The sequence below is a fragment of the Pteropus alecto genome, unplaced genomic scaffold (assembly GCF_000325575.1).
Source record: "Pteropus alecto unplaced genomic scaffold, ASM32557v1 scaffold90, whole genome shotgun sequence".
Classification (NCBI taxonomy): Eukaryota; Metazoa; Chordata; class Mammalia; order Chiroptera; family Pteropodidae; genus Pteropus; species Pteropus alecto.
The window spans coordinates 1,501,464-1,514,319 of NW_006429894.1; the positions used below are offsets into that span (position 1 = coordinate 1,501,464).

General features: G+C 46.5%; 1 long non-coding RNA gene across 1 annotated transcript in view; it reads right to left on the reverse strand.

Moving 5' to 3' along the window:
* Positions 1-11,843: 11,843 nt before the first annotated feature.
* Positions 11,844-12,856, reverse strand: part of LOC112477226 — a 4,698-nt gene continuing 3,685 nt past the window's right edge. Inside the window, exon 3 of the long non-coding RNA XR_003045363.1 lies at positions 11,844-11,911. This is a non-coding gene — a long non-coding RNA (uncharacterized LOC112477226). The remainder of the gene's footprint in view (positions 11,912-12,856) is intronic.

Below are 12,856 nucleotides of genomic sequence, written 5' to 3' on the forward strand. Positions count from 1 at the left end.
AAACTGTACTTGAGAGGCTCTTCGGTTATGAATTAATTCTTGCTGGCAGAGGGCGGAACATCCAAGGAGCCATTTGGGCCGGATGGTAAGTGGTAAGTAGGTACGTCGTGGGTATGGTTGTAGGAATCCAACTTAACGGAAATCTTAATTGATAACACGTGATGGGATAAACTACATATATATTGAGTTATTCTTAGGTTAGAATTTCTTCTCAATAGCCAAGGCAGCTTGGTCTAATGGAACAGGATTGGCCAGACAAACTTAATCCGAAAATTCACTCCTCCGTATTTTAACTTTGTGACTCTTGGCCACGAGAGTTCTGTGCCTCTGTTTCCTCGGCTGTGAATAATTACCTGGTGATCTAAGGTTGTTGTCAGAATTCGCTGACATGATCCAGCGCCTGGGACGTGGTGAGCGGCTGGTGAAGCGTCTCTGCGCATCAGCTTCCTCGACGAAGTCCCTGGCTTGACGTGAGAACCACACGATGTGACTGTCTATCAGAGAGAAAGTTCTCAATTAATATTCGTCACTCCACCCTGAGAACAGTAACCGCGGCAAGTTATTATGCGACCGTTAATAGATGCTCAGCTCCAACTGTTTCTATACACAATTTCTGGTGGAAATAAAATGCACAGTCAGAGGGAGTGTGCGTTTTTCCAATCTGCTGGAATAATCTGCGAAGCGTCAGCATCTGCTTAATGAGAAGTTCTTGGAGGTCAGGAATTGAACCTAAATAGGAGGGGGCGATAAAGACCAAGACATTCTGTGTCCATTGGAATTAACATCGAGATGCACATCGGGTGACGGGGGAGACGAGCAGGGCCGTCTGCTAAACACCTACCCACTGCGGACTGTCCCGCGAGGCTCGCTGTCTGCCTCCGGCATCTGCTTTGTTACAGGGCAGAAGCCCGAACTCATCCCAGCGAAGTCTCACCGTGGGTTCTGCCCACTTAGAACGCTTTCCTGACCCGTGTCCTTGGCCTTGGATCGTTAAACCTGTAGCTGTTAGAGCCCAGATATTGGCAGTTGTGTCTCTAACCACGGCCGGCAACCTGGCCGTGAACCCTGGGACCCGCCGTCTGGTTTAACGATGTGGTTTTGTTTTCTGCTGGAGCCCGAATAGTTCCGCCATTATATTGCTTGGCCCGATCAAACGGCAGTGATGTGTGACTTCTGGGTGGTGGCTCAACCAGACAGTATACAGCTACCTTTTCCTGCTATGAGATCCTGGAGGCGGGTCCATCACTGGTGTCTGAGTGACTATCAAGGGCAGAGAGAGAAGGGTCCCCGCCAGCCACGTGGTGAGCAAGAAACAGAACTTTCTACTGTTAAGCCTCTGTGATGCTGAGGCCGTCGGCTTCCACGGCGGAACCTCCCGGATCCAGACAACGCCCCATCAGAGGAAGCTCTGATACCCGCACCAGCACGAGCCATCCCGGGAGTGCTAAGTGAAGACCCCTCCCTGAACCCCTCCCTGAACCCCTCCCTGAACTCCAGGGAGCCAAGTATGTTTGCGAAGGCCCAACACGCAGGGCCCGTGTCTTAACCTCGAGAACAAAAGGAGGGGCTAAAAGGGGAAACGGAGCGACTAGGGTGCACACACCAACAGGATATGGAGAGAGAGGGAGAGAGAGTCAGAGAGAGAGAGAGAGTAAGAGAGAGAGAGACAGAGAGGGAGGGAGTGGGGGGGAAGAGAGAGAGAGAGATACGGAGGGAGGGAGGGAGGGAGAGGGGGAGAGAGAGAGACAGAGAGAGGGCGAGAGACTCTGAGGAACTGACTCACGCCATCACGGCGGCTGAGAAGGCCCTAGATGCCCGGCTGGAGGCCGGGACACTCGACAGCGTGATTCAGTCGGAGCGAAGCCCTAACAACCAGGGGAGACGATGGCGCAGATCCCAGTGGGGACAGGAGATGAGAAGCCCGTCCTCCCTCCCCTATCGTTCCACTCGGGCCCTCAGCGGGTGGGATGACGCCCCCCACATTGGTGGGGCGGGGGAAGATCTTCCCGGTGGAGCCCACCCTCTCCGATGCTGATCTCAGCCCCAAATGTCCTCACCGACTCACCCAGAAATGACATCCTATCCGGGAGCTGCTTCGAAAATGGATGCTCGCTCCAAAATCCCGGACAGCAAGGTGTGTGCCGCAGCCTGTTTCCTCGGGGCCCATGGACGTCTTGGAAAGCTCGACCCTCTGGAAAGCTTGGAGTAAATGCTGTGGTGGGCAGAGAAGCCTCTGTGACCAGCCGCGTGCTGTCCGCCCGGCGTAGCCGCCATCGTTCCGTGCCCCGAGTCAGCTCGCCGATCGCCGGTCGGGCACTCCTTCCTCGGGGCGAGGCGTGAGGTCCTGATCGCCCAGATGGGAAATTCGCTTGCTGTCATTCCACAGACCTTCCGAGGACCTATCATGTCAGGATGTTAGATAATTCACATTTCTTAATAAAGAGCTAGAAAAAGTGAAAACGTCATCCTGCCCGACTTTAATAGTTACCTACCCTTACGCTCCATCGACCGTCGGTCACTGTCCTCTTCCATCTCTTCAGAGAAGGGAGAAGCTGGCCGCCCACGTGCCAGCCGTCCTGCAGGGTGCTCGCCTGCCTGCGGTTGCTGGATAAAATATAGGACATCAAGTCTTTGCAAATATTTGGGACATGTTGATACCCTGAAATGTGTCATTTGTGCTAAATTCTAATTTAATCGAGCGCCCGGCGTTTTTGCTGCTAGATTCGACGACCCTCCCCTTGAACCAAGGAGGAATTGAGTGACTTCAAGCACTCAGTCTATCCACGGCATTACCATTTCTGATAAACCCAACTAAAACCGAGAGTGGAATTTAAGACGGGGAAGGAGGTGATCAGTAGAAGAAATTTGCTAATCCAGCAGAACTGTACCCCAAATGCAATCCCTTTCACGAGCACCCCCTCACCAGACCAGATGACCCGTATGTAGTCCAGACTTGTGGTCTAAAAAATGGGAATGTGACAAGTAATAACAAGTGTTGGAGAGGTTGCGGAGAAATAGGAACCCTCATCCACTGCTGGCGGGACTGCAAATTGGCACAGCCACTATGGAAAACAGTATGGAGGGTCCTCAAAAAACTAAGAATTGATCTTCCATATGATCCGGCAATCCCTCTACTGGCTATTTACCCCAAAGACTTGAAAACCCATATCCGAAAAGAGATTTGCACACCGATGTGCATAGCAGCATTATTCACGGTGGCCAGGACACGAAAGCAACCGAAGTGTCCTACGGTAGATGACTGGCTAAAGAAGCTGTGGTCCATATACACGATGGAATATGACTCAGCCATAGGAAGATGTGAGATCTGCCATTTGCGACAACATGGATGGACCTCGAGATAATCATGCTCAGCGAAATAAGCCAGACAGAAAAAGTTGAAAATCACACGATATCACTTATGTGTGGGATATAAACCTAAAAGCAACAAATGACCAAGACAAACAAACAGAGACTCACGGACATGGACAATGGACTAGTGGTTACCAGAAGGGAGGGGGGAGGGGGGAGATAGATGGGGAAAAACATTTAAATTATTTCTTCAATTAAGAAAATAAATAAAAAACAACAGCAAAGAAACAAAATAAACAAGTTAATTAAAATTATTTAATTTGAATAAAAATAAATAAAAAATAAAAATTGGCAATGTGTCCACCACAGGAGACATTCGAGGTGGTCCACTGAGGTGCAGGGAGAAAAAATTTAAAAACATTGTTTTTAAATAAGAAAGAAGCATTGTGCTATAATTTAATGGAAGAATTGAGCCTGGTCTTCTGTCTCTGTCAGGAGGTGTGACATGTCACAGCAAAGGGGGTCGAGGGAGAAATGCATACATCATTTTGCGGCACTATTAAATGGAATGTTTAAAAACGTTTCCAATTTTGGTGCTCTGATTTGCCACAGAGGACACAGCATCTTTAAAAATTTATGGGTGCCATTTTCTAAACTTAGATGTTCCCATACAATTTCTGCAGAGTTGAAATTCATTTTCAAAAATATAAAACTGCAAATCTTCCAATTATTGTGGGAAAAAATAGCCCATGGACGAGGGATGACAGGAATTTACCGTATAAATTTCAGTAAAAATTCTTTGTTTCATTGGTAGATGAAATTTAGAACCATAATTTAATAAGCACGGTTAATAATGCATTCCTTCTTCTTTTGGATCTATATATCAACGTGGTGTGCATTTTCCAGATATGATGACCACTACAACCGAGTCTCGGAAGTATTTTTATATTTTCTGTGTATGAAAATGTTTTTCTACATCTTTGTGAAAACAAAGTTTCAATATTTAACCTGGCTTTTGCTTCAAAATTTGGTGGAAAAGGGATAATTCTTTATTTTTTCTCATAATACATAGTTCGGCAGTGCTATAATATCTAATGTGATCATTTCTTCTGTAGATTAAAACCTATTTCCTTTTAGAACTACTCAGAACAATCACCTACAGCTCTGAATTTGAAGATGATGGCTAGATTATTTTCTTTCAAAAATAGTTTTGTCATTTTTTACATCAGTAAAAGAGAGTGCTATCTACCTATTATTTTTTCTCTCTTTTTTGTTAATTTACCTTTTTTTAAAAAAAAATCAATGCATTTATAAAGTAATTGGATTTTGAAAACGAATCAGTTCATTTTGTATTTGGGAATAAAGAATTAACCCACAAATTCAGAAAATATTAGCTGGAGCAAAAAACGGATAACTTAGTTCCTTAAAGGTGCTACGAATTCTTGAAGAGCTGAGGAGAAATAATTGGACTAGAAACCAGATAAACTTAGAGGTCAGTAATATGCATAAATGTGACTTTTTTTTTGTATCGGCAGCTCGGTCTCAATGACATAAAGTTAAAAGTCTTCCTAAACTTAGGACATACATAGAGTCACAATTTTATGATGAATGAAAAAACATTCTTAGTATCTTGACAAAGCCATATTTTACAGGCAAACGAAGTATAATTAAGGAAAATATTTTAGGGGTCTCAATTTATTGTCGGATGCCATTTTTCTAGGTACGAGGTATGCAGTAGAAATGATATATACATACAAAAATATCATGTCTGCTGATTTTTTCCAACCTGGCTAAAGTAACTGAGTTTTCTAAATAGTGACTCTCGTGAATGTTTTAGTAACTTTGCAAGAAAAGTCCCCAGAAATTGACATGTAAACATTACTACACAGTGACAGCAGGTTATTAGAATGAAGTGGACCCTGGGCCTCAGTGCCCTCAGGTCTTTGTGGGGACCTTGTGGGTTCTTAGGGTTTCACTTGGCTACATACCTCTGCAGCACACTGTGTTTGAAACACGAGTTACTGATATATTGTCACCAGCTTTGTGGTTACCAAAACCGCTCTGAGAAATATGAGAAAGAAAGGAGGAAATAAGTTAAGAAAGGAAAGGCCCAGATGAAGCAATTTAACATAATAAATACCCTATTTCTGAGCTCTTTCTGAGGTTGCGAACCCTTCTCCCAGGATCATCCAAGGCCTTTCCCTCCTCTTGATTCTCCTCAGCTTTACAGGGATATCTAGAGACACAGCATTAGGATTTAAGCCCTGGTCCCCAGCACCCCGCCCACCTGAAAAGCTTGCCTTTGGAGGCTCAGCTTATCTGTTGCCTCCTCATTTCTGAAAACATCCATGATGAATTCAGACCATTTTACGCAATGCTTTCTCAATGATTATCATCAAGATGTCGAAAATGCTGTCTTCTCGGTTGGAATATGAGCTCCACGAGGCAAGGCACACACACACCCTATTCACCTTTGTAGGCCCAACACTTAGAACAGACCAGCTCAACACCGACAAATGTCAAATTCAAGAATGAGAGAGAGAGACAGAGAGAGAGACAGAGAGAGAGAGAGAGAGAGCACACATTGATTAAATGAATGGAGAAATGAACACATGGTAGTTAGAGGAGGTATTGGATGTGTCACAAGTTGTTTTCAGAATTTCAGGAATTGGATAGCACATTTCTCATTTAATATCCCGTTAGGCAAACAATCGACTCAGCCCTGAGCACTGGATGAAATGAAAGCCCAGGAGTGGGGAGCTGCAGCCAAGTGGAGTCGGCAGCAATGAAAACTCTGCACTAAATCAAAGCCGGGCAGGTCATTAAAATAGAGCTGTCAACTCAAAGAGCCTGAGCGTAAACTCAGAATCCACATCCGAAGCAAAGGAGTAGGAACGAGGAGAGCTGGATGAAAGAAGAAAAGCAGAACGAGAGAAATCCCGAAGGCAAGGAGACCAATTACTGCGGTTCCTTGTGCGCCAATAATGGCCCTAGCGTTCCATAGCGACTGCGTGCCAGAGTCGGGAACAGGCTGCCTGCATTCAGGTACGGCCTCTGCGGCTCCCTGGACACCTTCCTTTAAGCAGGACATTTTCTCATTTGTAAACCAGGGATGACAACAATACCTACCTCACGGGGTCGGTGTGAGAATTAAATAAAATGTGTCTGGAAAGCATTTAGCATAGTTCCTAATACATAACCAGTATTAAATGTTAGCTATTGTGCTTCGGAGGTACTGATTCAATTTGGACGGATGAGATAAAGGAAGAGTTGTTTAAAAAGGAAGAGTTGTTTAAAAAGGGTGATGGTATTTATCTGTTTGCTTAGCTCAGTCCTGGTTTATGTATGTTGTCTTCGTATTTTATTTGGTTAGTATGTAGTTTTTACCATCATAGAAACTTGAAAAAATGAAATGTGTCAGAACGTTTTTAGGATGTCAAGATAGGGATTAATTTTCTGAAAATGAGATAAAAGATACAAAGTATAAAGAAAAAAATGTTAAGTCAGGCTGTGGAAAATTTAAAATTGCTGAATAGAAGACAAATATTTCCTCAAATGAAAAATTGGACTAGTAATCAAGAAAAAACAGGTAAAACACAATGACGATTTTGCTTCTGTAGGAGCACGGAGGTGATTGCAGATCAAACGTCCCTCGGGGACCAAGTAGAAAAGCTGGACAAATAGCAAAGGATTTAAATAGACAAAGTATGTTGTTTAATTACAGTGTGAAACTAGAAATCGATAGCAAAAAGATAACAAAATACCTAAATATTTAGGAATCAGACGATGTATTTCTAAATAACCCATGGGCCAGATAATTAAATAAAATGTAGATGATATCAGTTAGAAGTAAAATATCAAAACACTGGGAAGTAGCTAAAGCCATGCTTAGAGGAAAATTTATAGCCGTGATGAGTATATTAGAAGAAAGGCTGAAAACCAACGAAGGGCTTTCATTGGTCTAAGTGTTCATTTAAAGACACTTGAAAAAAAGAGCACATGAAACCCCCCAAAAAGTAAAAGAAAGGCAATAATAAATGTAAAAACAGAAAGCAATGAAGGGGAAATGTACTCCAGAACAAATTAACAAATCCAAACGTTGTTTCTCCAAAAAGACTTATACAAGTGATAAACCCATGTTGATTGACACATTTTTTTAAAGGTAAGAATAACTAATACTGAGAATTTTAAAAAAGGTTATTACTACAGATACTTATTCCAGACAGGCATGTACACTCAGAGACTCATCATATTAATTTTTCACTGTTTTTAGTTTTTACTGTGGTCCCCAGTTTTGGAATTCAGTACATCCTGGTCATTTTGCAGTGGGTGCAGTGTCTCTGGTAGAGAGGGGTCAGTTTTTAGCTACCAAAATCGAAAGAAATGAAAGATGATTAAAACTAATATGTATCTCAACAGGAACTCACGTGCGTCATTTCTGAACTCAGCCTTTAAAGTCACGTTCTTGCCACACGTCCATATTTTATGTCCTCGCGAGAATACGGTGCTCTTACTATTTTACAGCAATGTTTCGGCGAATAAATCAAAACAGGCTATTTAGATATTTTTGGTCATAGAAGAAACTATTTATCAGAAAGGCCATTATGAAAAGCAATAGAAAGTTTACGTGCGACTATTGCATTCGGAGATAAGTTTATGAAGCAGAAAGCCAGATTTGGGGGAATTCTATTCGCCCATATATCACTTGCCATAAATAATAGAAGATTTCCTGTCTTTTCGTGCTGTGTAACATGGAAAGCCTCAGTAACGCGATCAAAATACGCATCGACAGTTCTCATATTGCATTTCTTACCCTCTTATAATGAATGACTCAGGCCACCGAAAGTTTGAGCAGGTGTATTGAGGAGTCAGGTAACATACACTTTTGTCTTCTCCAGTTACTTGTTTTCATTTTGGACATATAAGCATTGATTATTTTTTTCTCTCTAGAGAACATTATGTCCCCCAAACATGGGTAATAAATGTCACAGTGTTCCACGGGACACACGTTAGTTATTCCCGGGAGTATTGTGGTTATGTGCTGGGAGAGTAGAGAAAAGTTTCTTTCCATCCAGGCTGTAGGATAATTTCACAGATGCTCCGAGGCTCCAATAACCTTGAACTAGGGCACTGCCCTGCAGATCCGCTGTGGGAACATTTGTTGCTTTGTTGAGTTTGTGCTTCTCGTTTTATTTACTGATTTACAAAGAGCAAGACAGTTGAGTCCCGCTCCCAGCTACGACCAGGGAAGGCCCAGCCCCTCACCCCCAGACTGGCCTTGTATAAGCCTCGAGACGGGTGCGGGGGTGCGCGGGGGTCTGGGCGTCTGGGCCTGGACAGTGGGGGTTCCCTGGAGTAGCAGCTCCACGGGAGGGAGAGGAGGGGCCGTGAAATAGTTTAAAGGAAACTGATGCTCAAGTTATTCTAAAAGACAACATTGAGCCGGACACGTAACGGGGTGACACACTGCATTTGCGCACAGTTTAAGATAATTTTAAGATTAACACATAATAGGAATGTCGTGCTTCCACAGGACACATGCCATCCAGGGGGGCAGCGGCTTTGCATCTAGAGCGGCTGTGGCAGGCAGTGTGGGGAGCGTGGGAGACCGGGGAGAGCATTGAGCAGCTGGTTGTCCCCGCTCCCGGTGGGAATATGGCCAGGCGCTGCTCGAAACAGGCGTAAAATGACCAAAATGCGTAAAATGACCAAGAGATTGTCTTTGAAAGAATTAAATATGGCAATGCAGGCGAAAGCTCTTCGCGAACTGGAGAAGGAAAAACAATCTTGTTTTCATTCTGTATTCCTTCATTTAGCCGACGTGGATCGAGCCCTAACGAGCTGTCGAAACCGCACGGGGCCCGGAGCTTCTCTGCGAGGGGCCGGCAGGCTGGAGGCGAGGCGGGCGACGCCGCCTGTCCTGGGCAGTGTGCGGAGTCCAGTGATGGATGTCGTTTCGGAGTTTAGTGACCCTGGAAGGAAGGCCTGATGACGGAGGAATAAGCCACAGCGGGGGCTCCAAGGGGACCGTGGGGAGGCGGAGCACGTGCGGGGAGTCGGGCCGGATGCGTGTCCTCTCCAGCGACGTGACGAACAAAGCCCGTGGGAGGCCGGGAGGCCCTGCACCAGGCCGGAGACCTCCCCGCGTGACACGCGGAACGTACGAGGGTGGAAAACGGATCGAGACGTCGAGGGAAAAGCAGCTCCAACGTGATACGTAACGCGGGTCCCCCAGCCGGATGGCACTCAGTGCTTGGGAGGGCGCACAAAAAAATGCTAATCGTGGTTATTGCGGGGTGACAGAGTTAGGAGCCGGTTTTATTTTATTTCCCCCCCGTCTTCCGTATTTTCCAAATTTTCTTCACGGACTATAGATTGCTTTTGTAATTGAGAGAAAATTCAAAACAGATGGGGGAGCCCAGAAATATGAGCGAAAAACCAAACAGGTAATAAAGGACAATCACTCCCAGGCACAGAGGGACGGAGAGTGACACACAGGACACGGCGGGTCACCGTGGACAATCCGGGAGGGGACGGATGTGACACACTCGCTGAGCTGCTTCTCATCTCCGCCCCACACCCAGCCTCCCTCCCTCGCCCGGAAACACCCATCGCAACTCAGCGACACGGAGCGAACCTCACACGCACACTCACTTCCCCTTTCTTGACATGACTGGATGCCCCGAATGTCAAGGGCACAGCGGCCGTGCCCAGCGTGCCCTGACCATCGCTGCGTGGCTGCGGACACCACTGACTTTGGTGTCACACGGTGGGCTTTGGCGGATCAGAGAGGCTAATTGAAGTCGAGAAAATTCTCTCTCGGCCATTTCCTGCTTCCTTCTCGCCTCCATCTCTCGGCTCTCATCTTCGCTTCCAGTAAAACACAGAGCAGAGATAAATATATTCTCAGTCCAGTCCCGGGACTGCGCTGCGGCCTAAGGACCCCGCATGACCCTGTGGCCAGTTCTAGCGACGTTCCTCTGAGCGGGGCATCGACGCCCCCGTCCAGGCAACCGGAAGCCCCTCCTGAAAGCTCATCCTCAGGGAATCCAGACCCGTCCCCTGACACTGTCCGGTGGCTCCTGTTACCTGCAAGTCGGGTTCTGTGTCCACCTCGACGCGACACCTGAGATTAGCTACGTAAAAGAGAAAAAGATTTTAAATTCAGCCAACGGAAGCAGCAACAGGCACAAAGTAGGCACAGCCGCTCCGTCTTCTTTATAAACTCTTTTCGTCCACTCTGTCCCTCCACCAGTCCCAGCCGAGCCCCAGGCTCTTCCGGCGGCTTCGTTCTGCCTCGTCCACGAGCGACGTTGCCACCTTCGCACCGCATGGGGCCCTGGGGAGGCAGCATCGCCCTGTCTCAGCCATGGATCCCGGCGTCACCTCAGGTGTGTCTTAGACTCAGCTGCCCAGGGTCACCTTGACGTGTGCCACAAACTTTGCATTTGCTTTGCTAAACGCTTTAGCTTTGATTCGGGGGTGACTCGCATTATTCGTTCTAGAAAACGCAATCCACGTAGTTCAAGAAGGACGTGAGACCATACAGGACACCACGGCCGTGCGCAGAGGGCATCCTATAGCGGGGGCCGTTGGCATAAATGGGGTTGACCCTGACCTCGAATCAGACAGACCTGTGTTCAGATTCCTTGAGCGCTGTCATTTACCTGCATGACCTTTAGGAACTTACTTGGCTTATTGGAACCCTAATTTCCTTAACTAATAAGGGGGGTTATTGTCACCTAATACAGAAATTGTTTACCGTTTTAAGGTTGTAATGTCCACAGAGTCCCCAGCACAGTGACCGGCAATAACACGCAGTAGGTTACGATCTTCCACCTGCGCCTTCCACTTGCGAGCGGCTACCTTTTCAGGTCAGAGGTCAGCTGTCATGGTCACATCTCTTTAACCGAGGTTCAAAGGAGCAAACCCCAAGACCAAAAATCCTTGAGAGATATGTCGTTCTGCCTAAGAGTGCAGAGGCGAGTTGTCACGGGGTGGCCCAGCGTTCCAGTCACATCACAGCGTCTTGGGGATCATCTCAGGCTAACTTGAGGGCAAAGCCAGACACCCACTGGTCTTAGAATCGACCTGACGATTTTCTTGAATAAGGAAGGATCTCAGCTCAGCTGAGATTCCAAGAATCACTTCCAGCCTGGCACTGAACCCCAGGAGGAAAAAAAACACACCACATTTTATTTCTATATGTACATAAATTTTATATATATTATTATATATATTATTCATATATATTATATATATAGGGTGGAGAGGAAGGAGAAAGAAAGAGACACAGAAAAAGAGAGAGACAGACAGACAGACAGACAGAGGTAGGGAGGAAAGGAAGAAGGAAGGGAGAGAAAGGGAAGGAAAACTCTTCGAACTCCTTGAAGGAGACACCGAAAAAAATCATCTGTTAAATGTCGACCTTCTGGCACCCTGTAATCTTGGATGGTACAGCCAGTAAAACCATGACCTCTTTCAAAGTTATCAAACTTAAAATGTTCAGATTGAGCTAAAAAATCAGAATCTGCCTTGGATGGTGTCTCTTCAACGAACTCTTAGCTCTTCTGTGACCATCTCTCCACGATTCTTCTTCTCCCTAAATTAAGAGAGTAAAACCTCTGCCAGAGAAAATACTCTCAGAAACAGCCCTTCAGATAGACTCGTAAGAAATCAAGAAATCGAGAAATCAAGAAATCGAGGAGAGGCAGAAAAAGAGGCAAAGAGTGTGACAGCCTCGCCTGACCGGCCACTTTCGCTGACCTGCGGACTGAGCGGCCGTCCTGATTTCCAGCAGGACCTGTTCTTGGAAGAGGACACACTGGTTTTTCCAGATCGAGTGCCAGAGGGGACCCTGTGCTCCAGCTTATCTCCTCGCCCCGACCCAGGAGAAGCACCCAGAAGGTACAAAGACGTGAAGGTCCATCTTGGCGGCAGACCCAGCAGCCGCAAAGGCTCTGGGTCTGTGAGAGCGAAGCCACCTGTGCTGTGTCACCGGAGACGTCTGCTGTCCTTCCCTGAAAGCGTCAGCGTCCCTGGACACGCCTCCAGTCTGAAAAGCGGCCTCGGGTTGAAGAAAAAGCTGGGGCAAGTTTTCTGAGCGTTTCTCTGCCACACGCTGTCACCCTAAGCAGAAGTTCTAGACACTCTCGGAGCCAGCCGGACTTTCAGGAAGCCGAGGAATGACACGGGACGGCTAAAGCAAGGAGCCGAATGCCCGAGTTGACCTCCAGGCCACTCTGCTCTCAGGAGTCCTTGGACGTCAGACTGGCCGACAGGGTCACCTGCGTTCCCAACATTCTCGCTAGGTAGGAAGGTACTGGTTCACGACAGCCGGCCCACGACAGCAGCCCTAGGACGTGGCCTCCTAGTTATGGGAGATGAAGCATCATGGGCAAGTGATTTATCTAAAGACTTTACATCTTATAACATGACAATGCCCCTGCGCCCTGGCATGTCCTTAACACCTAGAATAGGACCTATCGTGTACTGATAGATACTTGTTGGATGGATGGATGGATGGGTGGGTGCATGGGTGGGTGGG